Source organism: Salminus brasiliensis, chromosome 1 (genome assembly GCF_030463535.1).
Source record: "Salminus brasiliensis chromosome 1, fSalBra1.hap2, whole genome shotgun sequence".
Lineage (NCBI taxonomy): Eukaryota > Metazoa > Chordata > Actinopteri > Characiformes > Bryconidae > Salminus > Salminus brasiliensis.
In genome coordinates, this window is record NC_132878.1 from 70483404 (window position 1) to 70499289 (window position 15886).

Consider the following 15886-nt stretch of genomic DNA (forward strand, 5'->3'; position numbering starts at 1 on the left):
GATATACAAGCCCTACAAAGCACTCACGAGTTTCATGTAGGGATGCCAGCTGAATTGTGGCTTGAGACAGCTGGAAAAAGGGGGAAATGCTATTAAAATCAGTGTTAGTCAGAGTGATTTACTTTAGGAATGATCTGTGTTAAGTAAGCTGCATGCTAACTGCTCATGGAGTAATAAACAGAGTCAGATCCGGAGTGAGAAGTTCAGTGTGGTGGTGATGGGGCTTACTTTGTCCTTTGTGATGATGTTTTGTAAAAGTGTAAAATACATCTGAGTTTAAAGCAGTTTGATTTCTTCGTCTTTTTCTTCAACAGACGTTCTCCATACCAATCTTTAATCCAGAAACGTAGGTACATACTTTTAATGAGCTTCACCAATGGAGTAAGACAAGATTCCAAGGAAGACTAAGAGTTGAAGGGTTTAAAAAAAGTTGAAATAAACTTTTGAGTCAGTCAAATCTAACCAAATCAGAAAAGTGTGAAGATATCCACAGACACTGTAATACAGAGCACTGATCCAAGATGATTGAGAGTGGTTTGAAAGAGTAGTCTATAGTGTGACTAAACTGTAGTGTGCACCATATAAGGACTGTTATATCGGTTAAGAACAGAAGTTTCCGTCAGTACAGCTTGCCAATCGTCTGACAGAATTAGCATAGTGCTAATAAGCAAGCACCTGTTCCCCTACCTGCTCGGTGGTGAGCCGTGATCGTATAGTGGTCAGTACTCTGCGTTGTGGCCGCAGCAACCCCGGTTCGAATCCGGGTCACGGCAGAGCATTTGAGATTTTACACACACATTAAAAACCCACACGCATTACTTCCCCCAGTCCAGTCTCTTACTGTTGAAAATTAAATCCACTTTAACCCTCACAAAATGTGCCTCTCCCCCCACATTTCAGTAAGCTTATCATACTTCCAAATACACCACAGGGACAAAAGTATTGGGACATCTGCACATAACACTGACGAGGGCTTCAATGACATCCCATTCAAACATTCCGGCTTTAATATGGAGTTGTTCAACCCTTAATTGCTACAACAGCTTCCACTGCTCTAGGAAGGCTTTCTGAAAGATGGTGGAGTGTGTTCATGTGAGGATTTGCCCATTGATCTAGAAGAGCATTTGTTAGGTCACCCACTTGTTTTAGACCAGAGGGCTTGGTTCCTGTTGTAATTCAGACCTGAATTTAGGGGTCTATGCCCACTCCTGAAAACAACCCCATAGCATTTTCCCATCTCCACCAAATTTACAGTGGTCACAATGCAGTCAGGCAGGTAAAATTCTCCTGAAACTGGGCAAATTGTGACTGGTCCATAAGCTAGCATTAGTTGAGTTTTTTGTTTTAATACTAAAACATCAAGCATGACATTGAGTGTGTGTAATCACAGTAAATAAGTAAGCTGGTTTCTAATGGATATTGTGCATAATAAACTGTTCCCATACCGGGAGTCGAACCCGGGCCGCCTGGGTGAAAACCAGGAATCCTAACCGCTAGACCATATGGGACAGACAAGAGAGAGCTGCTCATTGACATGGTTCTCTCCAGATATTTCAAGACCACTACCTAATGGTAGGATTTTTCTCTAGTGCTTCTTTGAAAACAGTAAATCATCATGCTGCGCTACTTTACTGAAAATCAAATGTGTTGTGTTAGTGGATGTTTTACAGATTTTCTTTTCTTTATAGTAAAGAAGGGTCCCACTTAATAGGACAGCTCTAAACTAAATGACTGCTTAGGATATACAAGCCCTACAAAGCACTCACGAGTTTCATGTAGGGATGCCAGCTGAATTGTGGCTTGAGACAGCTGGAAAAAGGGGAAAATGCTATTAAAATCAGTGTTAGTCAGAGTGATTTACTTTAGGAATGATCTGTGTTAAGTAAGCTGCATGTTAACTGCTCATGGAGTAATAAACAGAGTCAGATCCGGAGTGAGAAGTTCAGTGTGGTGGTGATGGGGCTTACTTTGTCCTTTGTGATGATGTTTTGTAAAAGTGTAAAATACATCTGAGTTTAAAGCAGTTTGATTTCTTCGTCTTTTTCTTCAACAGACGTTCTCCATACCAATCTTTAATCCAGAAACGTAGGTACATACTTTTAATGAGCTTCACCAATGGAGTAAGACAAGATTCCAAGGAAGACTAAGAGTTGAAGGGTTTAAAAAAAGTTGAAATAAACTTTTGAGTCAGTCAAATCTAACCAAATCAGAAAAGTGTGAAGATATCCACAGACACTGTAATACAGAGCACTGATCCAAGATGATTGAGAGTGGTTTGAAAGAGTAGTCTATAGTGTGACTAAACTGTAGTGTGCACCATATAAGGACTGTTATATCGGTTAAGAACAGAAGTTTCCGTCAGTACAGCTTGCCAATCGTCTGACAGAATTAGCATAGTGCTAATAAGCAAGCACCTGTTCCCCTACCTGCTCGGTGGTGAGCCGTGATCGTATAGTGGTCAGTACTCTGCGTTGTGGCCGCAGCAACCCCGGTTCGAATCCGGGTCACGGCAGAGCATTTGAGATTTTACACACACATTAAAAACCCACACGCATTACTTCCCCCAGTCCAGTCTCTTACTGTTGAAAATTAAATCCACTTTAACCCTCACAAAATGTGCCTCTCCCCCCACATTTCAGTAAGCTTATCATACTTCCAAATACACCACAGGGACAAAAGTATTGGGACATCTGCACATAACACTGACGAGGGCTTCAATGACATCCCATTCAAACATTCCGGCTTTAATATGGAGTTGTTCAAACCTTAATTGCTACAACAGCTTCCACTGCTCTAGGAAGGCTTTCTGAAAGATGGTGGAGTGTGTTCATGTGAGGATTTGCCCATTGATCTAGAAGAGCATTTGTTAGGTCACCCACTTGTTTTAGACCAGAGGGCTTGGTTCCTGTTGTAATTCAGACCTGAATTTAGGGGTCTATGCCCACTCCTGAAAACAACCCCATAGCATTTTCCCATCTCCACCAAATTTACAGTGGTCACAATGCAGTCAGGCAGGTAAAATTCTCCTGAAACTGGGCAAATTGTGACTGGTCCATAAGCTAGCATTAGTTGAGTTTTTTGTTTTAATACTAAAACATCAAGCATGACATTGAGTGTGTGTAATCACAGTAAATAAGTAAGCTGGTTTCTAATGGATATTGTGCATAATAAACTGTTCCCATACCGGGAGTCGAACCCGGGCCGCCTGGGTGAAAACCAGGAATCCTAACCGCTAGACCATATGGGACAGACAAGAGAGAGCTGCTCATTGACATGGTTCTCTCCAGATATTTCAAGACCACTACCTAATGGTAGGATTTTTCTCTAGTGCTTCTTTGAAAACAGTAAATCATCATGCTGCGCTACTTTACTGAAAATCAAATGTGTTGTGTTAGTGGATGTTTTACAGATTTTCTTTTCTTTATAGTAAAGAAGGGTCCCACTTAATAGGACAGCTCTAAACTAAATGACTGCTTAGGATATACAAGCCCTACAAAGCACTCACGAGTTTCATGTAGGGATGCCAGCTGAATTGTGGCTTGAGACAGCTGGAAAAAGGGGAAAATGCTATTAAAATCAGTGTTAGTCAGAGTGATTTACTTTAGGAATGATCTGTGTTAAGTAAGCTGCATGTTAACTGCTCATGGAGTAATAAACAGAGTCAGATCCGGAGTGAGAAGTTCAGTGTGGTGGTGATGGGGCTTACTTTGTCCTTTGTGATGATGTTTTGTAAAAGTGTAAAATACATCTGAGTTTAAAGCAGTTTGATTTCTTCGTCTTTTTCTTCAACAGACGTTCTCCATACCAATCTTTAATCCAGAAACGTAGGTACATACTTTTAATGAGCTTCACCAATGGAGTAAGACAAGATTCCAAGGAAGACTAAGAGTTGAAGGGTTTAAAAAAAGTTGAAATAAACTTTTGAGTCAGTCAAATCTAACCAAATCAGAAAAGTGTGAAGATATCCACAGACACTGTAATACAGAGCACTGATCCAAGATGATTGAGAGTGGTTTGAAAGAGTAGTCTATAGTGTGACTAAACTGTAGTGTGCACCATATAAGGACTGTTATATCGGTTAAGAACAGAAGTTTCCGTCAGTACAGCTTGCCAATCGTCTGACAGAATTAGCATAGTGCTAATAAGCAAGCGCCTGTTCCCCTACCTGCTCGGTGGTGAGCCGTGATCGTATAGTGGTCAGTACTCTGCGTTGTGGCCGCAGCAACCCCGGTTCGAATCCGGGTCACGGCAGAGCTTTTGAGATTTTACACACACATTAAAAACCCACACGCATTACTTCCCCCAGTCCAGTCTCTTACTGTTGAAAATTAAATCCACTTTAACCCTCACAAAATGTGCCTCTCCCCCCACATTTCAGTAAGCTTATCATACTTCCAAATACACCACAGGGACAAAAGTATTGGGACATCTGCACATAACACTGACGAGGGCTTCAATGACATCCCATTCAAACATTCCGGCTTTAATATGGAGTTGTTCAACCCTTAATTGCTACAACAGCTTCCACTGCTCTAGGAAGGCTTTCTGAAAGATGGTGGAGTGTGTTCATGTGAGGATTTGCCCATTGATCTAGAAGAGCATTTGTTAGGTCACCCACTTGTTTTAGACCAGAGGGCTTGGTTCCTGTTGTAATTCAGACCTGAATTTAGGGGTCTATGCCCACTCCTGAAAACAACCCCATAGCATTTTCCCATCTCCACCAAATTTACAGTGGTCACAATGCAGTCAGGCAGGTAAAATTCTCCTGAAACTGGGCAAATTGTGACTGGTCCATAAGCTAGCATTAGTTGAGTTTTTTGTTTTAATACTAAAACATCAAGCATGACATTGAGTGTGTGTAATCACAGTAAATAAGTAAGCTGGTTTCTAATGGATATTGTGCATAATAAACTGTTCCCATACCGGGAGTCGAACCCGGGCCGCCTGGGTGAAAACCAGGAATCCTAACCGCTAGACCATATGGGACAGACAAGAGAGAGCTGCTCATTGACATGGTTCTCTCCAGATATTTCAAGACCACTACCTAATGGTAGGATTTTTCTCTAGTGCTTCTTTGAAAACAGTAAATCATCATGCTGCGCTACTTTACTGAAAATCAAATGTGTTGTGTTAGTGGATGTTTTACAGATTTTCTTTTCTTTATAGTAAAGAAGGGTCCCACTTAATAGGACAGCTCTAAACTAAATGACTGCTTAGGATATACAAGCCCTACAAAGCACTCACGAGTTTCATGTAGGGATGCCAGCTGAATTGTGGCTTGAGACAGCTGGAAAAAGGGGAAAATGCTATTAAAATCAGTGTTAGTCAGAGTGATTTACTTTAGGAATGATCTGTGTTAAGTAAGCTGCATGTTAACTGCTCATGGAGTAATAAACAGAGTCAGATCCGGAGTGAGAAGTTCAGTGTGGTGGTGATGGGGCTTACTTTGTCCTTTGTGATGATGTTTTGTAAAAGTGTAAAATACATCTGAGTTTAAAGCAGTTTGATTTCTTCGTCTTTTTCTTCAACAGACGTTCTCCATACCAATCTTTAATCCAGAAACGTAGGTACATACTTTTAATGAGCTTCACCAATGGAGTAAGACAAGATTCCAAGGAAGACTAAGAGTTGAAGGGTTTAAAAAAAGTTGAAATAAACTTTTGAGTCAGTCAAATCTAACCAAATCAGAAAAGTGTGAAGATATCCACAGACACTGTAATACAGAGCACTGATCCAAGATGATTGAGAGTGGTTTGAAAGAGTAGTCTATAGTGTGACTAAACTGTAGTGTGCACCATATAAGGACTGTTATATCGGTTAAGAACAGAAGTTTCCGTCAGTACAGCTTGCCAATCGTCTGACAGAATTAGCATAGTGCTAATAAGCAAGCGCCTGTTCCCCTACCTGCTCGGTGGTGAGCCGTGATCGTATAGTGGTCAGTACTCTGCGTTGTGGCCGCAGCAACCCCGGTTCGAATCCGGGTCACGGCAGAGCTTTTGAGATTTTACACACACATTAAAAACCCACACGCATTACTTCCCCCAGTCCAGTCTCTTACTGTTGAAAATTAAATCCACTTTAACCCTCACAAAATGTGCCTCTCCCCCCACATTTCAGTAAGCTTATCATACTTCCAAATACACCACAGGGACAAAAGTATTGGGACATCTGCACATAACACTGACGAGGGCTTCAATGACATCCCATTCAAACATTCCGGCTTTAATATGGAGTTGTTCAACCCTTAATTGCTACAACAGCTTCCACTGCTCTAGGAAGGCTTTCTGAAAGATGGTGGAGTGTGTTCATGTGAGGATTTGCCCATTGATCTAGAAGAGCATTTGTTAGGTCACCCACTTGTTTTAGACCAGAGGGCTTGGTTCCTGTTGTAATTCAGACCTGAATTTAGGGGTCTATGCCCACTCCTGAAAACAACCCCATAGCATTTTCCCATCTCCACCAAATTTACAGTGGTCACAATGCAGTCAGGCAGGTAAAATTCTCCTGAAACTGGGCAAATTGTGACTGGTCCATAAGCTAGCATTAGTTGAGTTTTTTGTTTTAATACTAAAACATCAAGCATGACATTGAGTGTGTGTAATCACAGTAAATAAGTAAGCTGGTTTCTAATGGATATTGTGCATAATAAACTGTTCCCATACCGGGAGTCGAACCCGGGCCGCCTGGGTGAAAACCAGGAATCCTAACCGCTAGACCATATGGGACAGACAAGAGAGAGCTGCTCATTGACATGGTTCTCTCCAGATATTTCAAGACCACTACCTAATGGTAGGATTTTTCTCTAGTGCTTCTTTGAAAACAGTAAATCATCATGCTGCGCTACTTTACTGAAAATCAAATGTGTTGTGTTAGTGGATGTTTTACAGATTTTCTTTTCTTTATAGTAAAGAAGGGTCCCACTTAATAGGACAGCTCTAAACTAAATGACTGCTTAGGATATACAAGCCCTACAAAGCACTCACGAGTTTCATGTAGGGATGCCAGCTGAATTGTGGCTTGAGACAGCTGGAAAAAGGGGGAAATGCTATTAAAATCAGTGTTAGTCAGAGTGATTTACTTTAGGAATGATCTGTGTTAAGTAAGCTGCATGTTAACTGCTCATGGAGTAATAAACAGAGTCAGATCCGGAGTGAGAAGTTCAGTGTGGTGGTGATGGGGCTTACTTTGTCCTTTGTGATGATGTTTTGTAAAAGTGTAAAATACATCTGAGTTTAAAGCAGTTTGATTTCTTCGTCTTTTTCTTCAACAGACGTTCTCCATACCAATCTTTAATCCAGAAACGTAGGTACATACTTTTAATGAGCTTCACCAATGGAGTAAGACAAGATTCCAAGGAAGACTAAGAGTTGAAGGGTTTAAAAAAAGTTGAAATAAACTTTTGAGTCAGTCAAATCTAACCAAATCAGAAAAGTGTGAAGATATCCACAGACACTGTAATACAGAGCACTGATCCAAGATGATTGAGAGTGGTTTGAAAGAGTAGTCTATAGTGTGACTAAACTGTAGTGTGCACCATATAAGGACTGTTATATCGGTTAAGAACAGAAGTTTCCGTCAGTACAGCTTGCCAATCGCCTGACAGAATTAGCATAGTGCTAATAAGCAAGCACCTGTTCCCCTACCTGCTCGGTGGTGAGCCGTGATCGTATAGTGGTCAGTACTCTGCGTTGTGGCCGCAGCAACCCCGGTTCGAATCCGGGTCACGGCAGAGCATTTGAGATTTTACACACACATTAAAAACCCACACGCATTACTTCCCCCAGTCCAGTCTCTTACTGTTGAAAATTAAATCCACTTTAACCCTCACAAAATGTGCCTCTCCCCCCACATTTCAGTAAGCTTATCATACTTCCAAATACACCACAGGGACAAAAGTATTGGGACATCTGCACATAACACTGACGAGGGCTTCAATGACATCCCATTCAAACATTCCGGCTTTAATATGGAGTTGTTCAAACCTTAATTGCTACAACAGCTTCCACTGCTCTAGGAAGGCTTTCTGAAAGATGGTGGAGTGTGTTCATGTGAGGATTTGCCCATTGATCTAGAAGAGCATTTGTTAGGTCACCCACTTGTTTTAGACCAGAGGGCTTGGTTCCTGTTGTAATTCAGACCTGAATTTAGGGGTCTATGCCCACTCCTGAAAACAACCCCATAGCATTTTCCCATCTCCACCAAATTTACAGTGGTCACAATGCAGTCAGGCAGGTAAAATTCTCCTGAAACTGGGCAAATTGTGACTGGTCCATAAGCTAGCATTAGTTGAGTTTTTTGTTTTAATACTAAAACCTCAAGCATGACATTGAGTGTGTGTAATCACAGTAAATAAGTAAGCTGGTTTCTAATGGATATTGTGCATAATAAACTGTTCCCATACCGGGAGTCGAACCCGGGCCGCCTGGGTGAAAACCAGGAATCCTAACCGCTAGACCATATGGGACAGACAAGAGAGAGCTGCTCATTGACATGGTTCTCTCCAGATATTTCAAGACCACTACCTAATGGTAGGATTTTTCTCTAGTGCTTCTTTGAAAACAGTAAATCATCATGCTGCGCTACTTTACTGAAAATCAAATGTGTTGTGTTAGTGGATGTTTTACAGATTTTCTTTTCTTTATAGTAAAGAAGGGTCCCACTTAATAGGACAGCTCTAAACTAAATGACTGCTTAGGATATACAAGCCCTACAAAGCACTCACGAGTTTCATGTAGGGATGCCAGCTGAATTGTGGCTTGAGACAGCTGGAAAAAGGGGAAAATGCTATTAAAATCAGTGTTAGTCAGAGTGATTTACTTTAGGAATGATCTGTGTTAAGTAAGCTGCATGTTAACTGCTCATGGAGTAATAAACAGAGTCAGATCCGGAGTGAGAAGTTCAGTGTGGTGGTGATGGGGCTTACTTTGTCCTTTGTGATGATGTTTTGTAAAAGTGTAAAATACATCTGAGTTTAAAGCAGTTTGATTTCTTCGTCTTTTTCTTCAACAGACGTTCTCCATACCAATCTTTAATCCAGAAACGTAGGTACATACTTTTAATGAGCTTCACCAATGGAGTAAGACAAGATTCCAAGGAAGACTAAGAGTTGAAGGGTTTAAAAAAAGTTGAAATAAACTTTTGAGTCAGTCAAATCTAACCAAATCAGAAAAGTGTGAAGATATCCACAGACACTGTAATACAGAGCACTGATCCAAGATGATTGAGAGTGGTTTGAAAGAGTAGTCTATAGTGTGACTAAACTGTAGTGTGCACCATATAAGGACTGTTATATCGGTTAAGAACAGAAGTTTCCGTCAGTACAGCTTGCCAATCGTCTGACAGAATTAGCATAGTGCTAATAAGCAAGAGCTTGTTCCCCTACCTGCTCGGTGGTGAGCCGTGATCGTATAGTGGTCAGTACTCTGCGTTGTGGCCGCAGCAACCCTGGTTCGAATCCGGGTCACGGCAGAGCTTTTGAGATTTTACACACACATTAAAAACCCACACGCATTACTTCCCCCAGTCCAGTCTCTTACTGTTGAAAATTAAATCCACTTTAACCCTCACAAAATGTGCCTCTCCCCCCACATTTCAGTAAGCTTATCATACTTCCAAATACACCACAGGGACAAAAGTATTGGGACATCTGCACATAACACTGACGAGGGCTTCAATGACATCCCATTCAAACATTCCGGCTTTAATATGGAGTTGTTCAACCCTTAATTGCTACAACAGCTTCCACTGCTCTAGGAAGGCTTTCTGAAAGATGGTGGAGTGTGTTCATGTGAGGATTTGCCCATTGATCTAGAAGAGCATTTGTTAGGTCACCCACTTGTTTTAGACCAGAGGGCTTGGTTCCTGTTGTAATTCAGACCTGAATTTAGGGGTCTATGCCCACTCCTGAAAACAACCCCATAGCATTTTCCCATCTCCACCAAATTTACAGTGGTCACAATGCAGTCAGGCAGGTAAAATTCTCCTGAAACTGGGCAAATTGTGACTGGTCCATAAGCTAGCATTAGTTGAGTTTTTTGTTTTAATACTAAAACATCAAGCATGACATTGAGTGTGTGTAATCACAGTAAATAAGTAAGCTGGTTTCTAATGGATATTGTGCATAATAAACTGTTCCCATACCGGGAGTCGAACCCGGGCCGCCTGGGTGAAAACCAGGAATCCTAACCGCTAGACCATATGGGACAGACAAGAGAGAGCTGCTCATTGACATGGTTCTCTCCAGATATTTCAAGACCACTACCTAATGGTAGGATTTTTCTCTAGTGCTTCTTTGAAAACAGTAAATCATCATGCTGCGCTACTTTACTGAAAATCAAATGTGTTGTGTTAGTGGATGTTTTACAGATTTTCTTTTCTTTATAGTAAAGAAGGGTCCCACTTAATAGGACAGCTCTAAACTAAATGACTGCTTAGGATATACAAGCCCTACAAAGCACTCACGAGTTTCATGTAGGGATGCCAGCTGAATTGTGGCTTGAGACAGCTGGAAAAAGGGGGAAATGCTATTAAAATCAGTGTTAGTCAGAGTGATTTACTTTAGGAATGATCTGTGTTAAGTAAGCTGCATGTTAACTGCTCATGGAGTAATAAACAGAGTCAGATCCGGAGTGAGAAGTTCAGTGTGGTGGTGATGGGGCTTACTTTGTCCTTTGTGATGATGTTTTGTAAAAGTGTAAAATACATCTGAGTTTAAAGCAGTTTGATTTCTTCGTCTTTTTCTTCAACAGACGTTCTCCATACCAATCTTTAATCCAGAAACGTAGGTACATACTTTTAATGAGCTTCACCAATGGAGTAAGACAAGATTCCAAGGAAGACTAAGAGTTGAAGGGTTTAAAAAAAGTTGAAATAAACTTTTGAGTCAGTCAAATCTAACCAAATCAGAAAAGTGTGAAGATATCCACAGACACTGTAATACAGAGCACTGATCCAAGATGATTGAGAGTGGTTTGAAAGAGTAGTCTATAGTGTGACTAAACTGTAGTGTGCACCATATAAGGACTGTTATATCGGTTAAGAACAGAAGTTTCCATCAGTACAGCTTGCCAATCGTCTGACAGAATTAGCATAGTGCTAATAAGCAAGCGCCTGTTCCCCTACCTGCTCGGTGGTGAGCCGTGATCGTATAGTGGTCAGTACTCTGCGTTGTGGCCGCAGCAACCCCGGTTCGAATGTGGGTCACGGCAGAGCTTTTGAGATTTTACACACACATTAAAAACCCACACGCATTACTTCCCCCAGTCCAGTCTCTTACTGTTGAAAATTAAATCCACTTTAACCCTCACAAAATGTGCCTCTCCCCCCACATTTCAGTAAGCTTATCATACTTCCAAATACACCACAGGGACAAAAGTATTGGGACATCTGCACATAACACTGACGAGGGCTTCAATGACATCCCATTCAAACATTCCGGCTTTAATATGGAGTTGTTCAACCCTTAATTGCTACAACAGCTTCCACTGCTCTAGGAAGGCTTTCTGAAAGATGGTGGAGTGTGTTCATGTGAGGATTTGCCCATTGATCTAGAAGAGCATTTGTTAGGTCACCCACTTGTTTTAGACCAGAGGGCTTGGTTCCTGTTGTAATTCAGACCTGAATTTAGGGGTCTATGCCCACTCCTGAAAACAACCCCATAGCATTTTCCCATCTCCACCAAATTTACAGTGGTCACAATGCAGTCAGGCAGGTAAAATTCTCCTGAAACTGGGCAAATTGTGACTGGTCCATAAGCTAGCATTAGTTGAGTTTTTTGTTTTAATACTAAAACCTCAAGCATGACATTGAGTGTGTGTAATCACAGTAAATAAGTAAGCTGGTTTCTAATGGATATTGTGCATAATAAACTGTTCCCATACCGGGAGTCGAACCCGGGCCGCCTGGGTGAAAACCAGGAATCCTAACCGCTAGACCACATGGGACAGAAAAGAGAGAGCTGCTCATTGACATGGTTCTCTCCAGATATTTCAAGACCACTACCTAATGGTAGGATTTTTCTCAAGTGCTTCTTTGAAAACAGTAAATCATCATGCTGCGCTACTTTACTGAAAATCAAATGTGTTGTGTTAGTGGATGTTTTACAGATTTTCTTTTCTTTATAGTAAAGAAGGGTCCCACTTAATAGGACAGCTCTAAACTAAATGACTGCTTAGGATATACAAGCCCTACAAAGCACTCACGAGTTTCATGTAGGGATGCCAGCTGAATTGTGGCTTGAGACAGCTGGAAAAAGGGGAAAATGCTATTAAAATCAGTGTTAGTCAGAGTGATTTACTTTAGGAATGATCTGTGTTAAGTAAGCTGCATGTTAACTGCTCATGGAGTAATAAACAGAGTCAGATCCGGAGTGAGAAGTTCAGTGTGGTGGTGATGGGGCTTACTTTGTCCTTTGTGATGATGTTTTGTAAAAGTGTAAAATACATCTGAGTTTAAAGCAGTTTGATTTCTTCGTCTTTTTCTTCAACAGACGTTCTCCATACCAATCTTTAATCCAGAAACGTAGGTACATACTTTTAATGAGCTTCACCAATGGAGTAAGACAAGATTCCAAGGAAGACTAAGAGTTGAAGGGTTTAAAAAAAGTTGAAATAAACTTTTGAGTCAGTCAAATCTAACCAAATCAGAAAAGTGTGAAGATATCCACAGACACTGTAATACAGAGCACTGATCCAAGATGATTGAGAGTGGTTTGAAAGAGTAGTCTATAGTGTGACTAAACTGTAGTGTGCACCATATAAGGACTGTTATATCGGTTAAGAACAGAAGTTTCCATCAGTACAGCTTGCCAATCGTCTGACAGAATTAGCATAGTGCTAATAAGCAAGCGCCTGTTCCCCTACCTGCTCGGTGGTGAGCCGTGATCGTATAGTGGTCAGTACTCTGCGTTGTGGCCGCAGCAACCCCGGTTCGAATCCGGGTCACGGCAGAGCTTTTGAGATTTTACACACACATTAAAAACCCACACGCATTACTTCCCCCAGTCCAGTCTCTTACTGTTGAAAATTAAATCCACTTTAACCCTCACAAAATGTGCCTCTCCCCCCACATTTCAGTAAGCTTATCATACTTCCAAATACACCACAGGGACAAAAGTATTGGGACATCTGCACATAACACTGACGAGGGCTTCAATGACATCCCATTCAAACATTCCGGCTTTAATATGGAGTTGTTCAACCCTTAATTGCTACAACAGCTTCCACTGCTCTAGGAAGGCTTTCTGAAAGATGGTGGAGTGTGTTCATGTGAGGATTTGCCCATTGATCTAGAAGAGCATTTGTTAGGTCACCCACTTGTTTTAGACCAGAGGGCTTGGTTCCTGTTGTAATTCAGACCTGAATTTAGGGGTCTATGCCCACTCCTGAAAACAACCCCATAGCATTTTCCCATCTCCACCAAATTTACAGTGGTCACAATGCAGTCAGGCAGGTAAAATTCTCCTGAAACTGGGCAAATTGTGACTGGTCCATAAGCTAGCATTAGTTGAGTTTTTTGTTTTAATACTAAAACATCAAGCATGACATTGAGTGTGTGTAATCACAGTAAATAAGTAAGCTGGTTTCTAATGGATATTGTGCATAATAAACTGTTCCCATACCGGGAGTCGAACCCGGGCCGCCTGGGTGAAAACCAGGAATCCTAACCGCTAGACCATATGGGACAGACAAGAGAGAGCTGCTCATTGACATGGTTCTCTCCAGATATTTCAAGACCACTACCTAATGGTAGGATTTTTCTCTAGTGCTTCTTTGAAAACAGTAAATCATCATGCTGCGCTACTTTACTGAAAATCAAATGTGTTGTGTTAGTGGATGTTTTACAGATTTTCTTTTCTTTATAGTAAAGAAGGGTCCCACTTAATAGGACAGCTCTAAACTAAATGACTGCTTAGGATATACAAGCCCTACAAAGCACTCACGAGTTTCATGTAGGGATGCCAGCTGAATTGTGGCTTGAGACAGCTGGAAAAAGGGGAAAATGCTATTAAAATCAGTGTTAGTCAGAGTGATTTACTTTAGGAATGATCTGTGTTAAGTAAGCTGCATGTTAACTGCTCATGGAGTAATAAACAGAGTCAGATCCGGAGTGAGAAGTTCAGTGTGGTGGTGATGGGGCTTACTTTGTCCTTTGTGATGATGTTTTGTAAAAGTGTAAAATACATCTGAGTTTAAAGCAGTTTGATTTCTTCGTCTTTTTCTTCAACAGACGTTCTCCATACCAATCTTTAATCCAGAAACGTAGGTACATACTTTTAATGAGCTTCACCAATGGAGTAAGACAAGATTCCAAGGAAGACTAAGAGTTGAAGGGTTTAAAAAAAGTTGAAATAAACTTTTGAGTCAGTCAAATCTAACCAAATCAGAAAAGTGTGAAGATATCCACAGACACTGTAATACAAAGCACTGATCCAAGATGATTGAGAGTGGTTTGAAAGAGTAGTCTATAGTGTGACTAAACTGTAGTGTGCACCATATAAGGACTGTTATATCGGTTAAGAAAAGAAGTTTCCGTCAGTACAGCTTGCCAATCGTCTGACAGAATTAGCATAGTGCTAATAAGCAAGCGCCTGTTCCCCTACCTGCTCGGTGGTGAGCCGTGATCATATATTGTGGTCAGTACTCTGCGTTGTGGCCGCAGCAACCCCGGTTCGAATCCGGGTCACGGCAGAGCTTTTGAGATTTTACACACACATTAAAAACCCACACGCATTACTTCCCCCAGTCCAGTCTCTTACTGTTGAAAATTAAATCCACTTTAACCCTCACAAAATGTGCCTCTCCCCCCACATTTCAGTAAGCTTATCATACTTCCAAATACACCACAGGGACAAAAGTATTGGGACATCTGCACATAACACTGACGAGGGCTTCAATGACATCCCATTCAAACATTCCGGCTTTAATATGGAGTTGTTCAACCCTTAATTGCTACAACAGCTTCCACTGCTCTAGGAAGGCTTTCTGAAAGATGGTGGAGTGTGTTCATGTGAGGATTTGCCCATTGATCTAGAAGAGCATTTGTTAGGTCACCCACTTGTTTTAGACCAGAGGGCTTGGTTCCTGTTGTAATTCAGACCTGAATTTAGGGGTCTATGCCCACTCCTGAAAACAACCCCATAGCATTTTCCCATCTCCACCAAATTTACAGTGGTCACAATGCAGTCAGGCAGGTAAAATTCTCCTGAAACTGGGCAAATTGTGACTGGTCCATAAGCTAGCATTAGTTGAGTTTTTTGTTTTAATACTAAAACCTCAAGCATGACATTGAGTGTGTGTAATCACAGTAAATAAGTAAGCTGGTTTCTAATGGATATTGTGCATAATAAACTGTTCCCATACCGGGAGTCGAACCCGGGCCGCCTGGGTGAAAACCAGGAATCCTAACCGCTAGACCATATGGGACAGACAAGAGAGAGCTGCTCATTGACATGGTTCTCTCCAGATATTTCAAGACCACTACCTAATGGTAGGATTTTTCTCTAGTGCTTCTTTGAAAACAGTAAATCATCATGCTGCGCTACTTTACTGAAAATCAAATGTGTTGTGTTAGTGGATGTTTTACAGATTTTCTTTTCTTTATAGTAAAGAAGGGTCCCACTTAATAGGACAGCTCTAAACTAAATGACTGCTTAGGATATACAAGCCCTACAAAGCACTCACGAGTTTCATGTAGGGATGCCAGCTGAATTGTGGCTTGAGACAGCTGGAAAAAGGGGAAAATGCTATTAAAATCAGTGTTAGTCAGAGTGATTTACTTTAGGAATGATCTGTGTTAAGTAAGCTGCATGTTAACTGCTCATGGAGTAATAAACAGAGTCAGATCCGGAGTGAGAAGTTCAGTGTGGTGGTGATGGGGCTTACTTTGT

The 15886-nt window shown here is 41.2% G+C and overlaps 15 non-coding genes across 15 annotated transcripts; 6 read left to right on the plus strand and 9 right to left on the minus strand.

The window, feature by feature from the left end:
- Nucleotides 1–701: 701 nt before the first annotated feature.
- On the plus strand, nt 702–773 carry trnah-gug (transfer RNA histidin (anticodon GUG)). Its single transcript has one exon. It is a non-coding gene; the product is annotated as a tRNA-His (tRNA).
- A 663-nt stretch (nt 774–1436) lies between these two features.
- trnae-uuc (transfer RNA glutamic acid (anticodon UUC)) lies at nt 1437–1508 on the minus strand. The gene has a single exon. It is a non-coding gene; the product is annotated as a tRNA-Glu (tRNA).
- A 932-nt stretch (nt 1509–2440) lies between these two features.
- trnah-gug (transfer RNA histidin (anticodon GUG)) lies at nt 2441–2512 on the plus strand. The gene has a single exon. It is a non-coding gene; the product is annotated as a tRNA-His (tRNA).
- A 663-nt stretch (nt 2513–3175) lies between these two features.
- Nucleotides 3176–3247, minus strand: trnae-uuc (transfer RNA glutamic acid (anticodon UUC)). Its single transcript has one exon. It is a non-coding gene; the product is annotated as a tRNA-Glu (tRNA).
- A 932-nt stretch (nt 3248–4179) lies between these two features.
- On the plus strand, nt 4180–4251 carry trnah-gug (transfer RNA histidin (anticodon GUG)). The gene has a single exon. It is a non-coding gene; the product is annotated as a tRNA-His (tRNA).
- Nucleotides 4252–4914: 663 nt separating this feature from the next.
- Nucleotides 4915–4986, minus strand: trnae-uuc (transfer RNA glutamic acid (anticodon UUC)). Its single transcript has one exon. It is a non-coding gene; the product is annotated as a tRNA-Glu (tRNA).
- Nucleotides 4987–5918: 932 nt separating this feature from the next.
- Nucleotides 5919–5990, plus strand: trnah-gug (transfer RNA histidin (anticodon GUG)). Its single transcript has one exon. It is a non-coding gene; the product is annotated as a tRNA-His (tRNA).
- A 663-nt stretch (nt 5991–6653) lies between these two features.
- trnae-uuc (transfer RNA glutamic acid (anticodon UUC)) lies at nt 6654–6725 on the minus strand. The gene has a single exon. It is a non-coding gene; the product is annotated as a tRNA-Glu (tRNA).
- Nucleotides 6726–7657: 932 nt separating this feature from the next.
- On the plus strand, nt 7658–7729 carry trnah-gug (transfer RNA histidin (anticodon GUG)). Its single transcript has one exon. It is a non-coding gene; the product is annotated as a tRNA-His (tRNA).
- Nucleotides 7730–8392: 663 nt separating this feature from the next.
- On the minus strand, nt 8393–8464 carry trnae-uuc (transfer RNA glutamic acid (anticodon UUC)). Its single transcript has one exon. It is a non-coding gene; the product is annotated as a tRNA-Glu (tRNA).
- A 1667-nt stretch (nt 8465–10131) lies between these two features.
- On the minus strand, nt 10132–10203 carry trnae-uuc (transfer RNA glutamic acid (anticodon UUC)). Its single transcript has one exon. It is a non-coding gene; the product is annotated as a tRNA-Glu (tRNA).
- Nucleotides 10204–11870: 1667 nt separating this feature from the next.
- trnae-uuc (transfer RNA glutamic acid (anticodon UUC)) lies at nt 11871–11942 on the minus strand. The gene has a single exon. It is a non-coding gene; the product is annotated as a tRNA-Glu (tRNA).
- Nucleotides 11943–12874: 932 nt separating this feature from the next.
- trnah-gug (transfer RNA histidin (anticodon GUG)) lies at nt 12875–12946 on the plus strand. The gene has a single exon. It is a non-coding gene; the product is annotated as a tRNA-His (tRNA).
- Nucleotides 12947–13609: 663 nt separating this feature from the next.
- trnae-uuc (transfer RNA glutamic acid (anticodon UUC)) lies at nt 13610–13681 on the minus strand. The gene has a single exon. It is a non-coding gene; the product is annotated as a tRNA-Glu (tRNA).
- A 1669-nt stretch (nt 13682–15350) lies between these two features.
- trnae-uuc (transfer RNA glutamic acid (anticodon UUC)) lies at nt 15351–15422 on the minus strand. The gene has a single exon. It is a non-coding gene; the product is annotated as a tRNA-Glu (tRNA).
- Between the last annotated feature and the right edge of the window lie 464 nt (nt 15423–15886).